We start from the raw sequence: 3,063 nt of genomic DNA on the forward strand, positions 1-3,063 counted from the left end.
TTTTTTTTTTTTTTTTTAATTTTTTTTTCAACGTTTATTTATTTTTGGGACAGAGAGAGACAGAGCATGAACGGGGGAGGGGCAGAGAGAGAGAGGGAGACACAGAATCGGAAACAGGCTCCAGGCTCCGAGCCATCAGCCCAGAGCCTCACGCGGGGCTCGAACTCACGGACCGCGAGATCGCGACCTGGCTGAAGTCGGACGCTTAACCGACTGCGCCACCCAGGCGCCCCTATCTTGGAGTATTCTTAAAAATTATTTATGAAAGTATTAAGGACATGCTTTATTTATATTTGTGTGTTTATTAACTCTGTCTTTTTTTCACAGTTTTATTTATTATTTTCTCCACATTATTATTTTTCTTATGCTATCACTTTCTATTGCGTATCGTTGCCAATTACAATCTTTTGTAAATGAATCAAATAAGAAGGAAGAGAAGAATGGGGGGAAAGAGGGAGATAGGAAGGAAATGCAGTGTAAATGACACCTAATGGCCAGAAAACACACTTTCTAGACCATCATGAACAACATTAAATCCTGGAGACAGGATTAGTGGGTATGTAAACCACCCGTTGGTCATCTTTTCCTTTTAAGGCAATTAAGAGAGATCGAAAAGAGAGTGACATCACCTGTTGAAGGGTCACAATGCCTGGGGCGTGGGGCTTTTTAAGTGGAAAGATTAGGCAAGTGTGGACGTTCTTCTCTAGCATAACCAGGACCAAGTAATAACAGCAACAAGATTCGGCCATATATTGATTCCAGGACTATCCTGCCAGCTCAGCATTCATATGTATGGAGAGCTCTAGCCTCTTCCCTGATCTGATCGTCTTTCTAAAACGATTTTTATGTCTTGACTGGCTGCTTCAATGACTTCTCAAAATTATTTAATATGGTATAACACTCCTTCCATCTTGCAACACCTTTTCTTCCTAGGTGTATCAAGATGATTTTTACTGCAAGTAACACAAACCAAATTAACAGTGGATTAAATAATTTATTTACTCAGAGAATAAGATAAGCTCCGGAGAGCTTTTGAGTTTGTTCCACTGATTCAATGATCAAGTATCTGGTGCTTTCCATATTTCAACCCTTCCAACCTCAATGTGTTCTAACATCTCCATTCACTTTTGTAAGATGGCTTAGGCAAAAGTAAGTACCATTTGCTTCCATAACAACATCCAAAGACACAAAAAGCAAGCCTGTCTTTTTATCTCCCATTCAATTACATCCCAAAGAAGAAAATGGTACAGTTTTTTTTATTTTGTGAAGACTGGTTCACAAAGATCTATCTATAAGCCATGAGAATTGAGTTTATCACTCTAGCTTAAATCTTAAATACTAAGAAAAATAGTATCATGGTCCTTCTATACTCTAAAATTAGAAATGATAGAGCACCACCTAAAAGACAGAAGTCCTGATAAATCTTAGTATATCTGTGATATTCCAAAAATAAGAATCAATTCAAGTAGTCAAATGTATCTAATAAGAAAACATCTCGAATATAAGCTAATTCACTAACAAATGGTCCACTTATGTGAAACAAAGATCTGCTAAACTTTTAGTGCCTCTCCTGGAAAAAGCATGTAAATTCTTTCAAAATTTAGGAATTTGAAACAGTGGTCACCTTACTTGCCCCAAAGTCCTCTTATTCCCCTTATCGGTCATGTGTTCCTTTCATCTCCTGACACATAGTTAGCAAGTGAACTCATATGCTTAACACGAATATGCCAACAGAAATAAATTACTTTTATACTTTATAATGCAAAGCTTTGAGCCATGGCTAAATTAGAGAAAAAAGTAGTAACTAGAATCACCAGAGCCAAACAAAATTACATCCAACATTTATACCATCAAACTTTACCCATTTTGAACAGAATATAAGTTATAGCTTAGCTTTATTTCTCTTCTAATACTATAGCCTGCTTGCTCATCATCGTGCATGATCCATTAGTCATGCATATGTTCTTGCTATTAGTTTACATCAGTCCTGATACAACTTTATACACCACTCACTTTTTATGTATATATGAAATTACTATAAAATCATCACTCATTTATTGTTTGGGAGGCTCAGACGAGTTTTCCTCAGGCTCTAGAATAGCAGAGGATCATAAAAAGATCCAACAATACATATTATCCAGCAATTCAGGCACTTTCCCCTATGGTAGGAGTTGACTGTTTAAAAGATGTAGCTGCTTTTTAAAGTTTTAAATTCCTGGGTGAGTCCACCTCACAGATCCTTACACAAGTTTGCCAAGCTACAGCAGATGTCAGACAGGTCCCATGAGAAGATCTGGCTAGTTTCTTCAATGTCTGAATCGCCAGCCAGCTGTATGCTGTGTCTATGACCACCCCTGTCACTCCATTGGTGGATAAGCGTACAGAGACACTCCAGACATATGCAATACCTCATTCCTAGGGAGGAACTTGGCTGCCAGCTCCTCTGTCGTCTACTCCCTAGGAACTCCACTTGAACAGGCCTTAAATACTCCATTGCTCCTCTAGCTTAAGGCCTAAAACTTAAAATCAGCTTTTGAAATCCCTCAGTTCTGATATTTACCCTGCCTTCACTCAAATTCTCATTTGAATTTCCAAATAAACAAGAGATACTTACAGAACAAAGAAGATAAGAAGACAAGGGTTTCTGGGCTTCTTCTTAAGAAGGGAGAGTTCCTTGGCTGTGTTATTTCACCAGAGAAGAATTTTAAAAGTATGTTATCTTGGAATGCAAAGGAATAAAGGAAAAGATGGAGAAGAAATTATCAGCAGAGAGAGAGAGAAGGAAGAGAGGTGGCCATTCTATATTGAAGATAAACCAGTTTTCTTTACTGAAAATAAAACTTCACTTCTGTGGACTGTGGAAGTGTTGTTTCCTGGACTTTTAAAGGAACTCCTTTTCATAGCAATTACTTTAAAAAGGTGGGGGTGAGGGAGGTTGGCAAGCTGTTGGTAGAGCATGTGACTCTTGATCTCAGGGTTGTATGTTCAAGCCCCATGTTGGAAGTACAGAAAGTACAGATTACGTAAAAAAAAAAAAAAAAAAAAAAAAGTTAAAAAAAAAAA

This window comes from Herpailurus yagouaroundi, unplaced genomic scaffold (assembly GCF_014898765.1).
Source record: "Herpailurus yagouaroundi ecotype Mexico unplaced genomic scaffold, PumYag 164, whole genome shotgun sequence".
Classification (NCBI taxonomy): domain Eukaryota; kingdom Metazoa; phylum Chordata; class Mammalia; order Carnivora; family Felidae; genus Herpailurus; species Herpailurus yagouaroundi.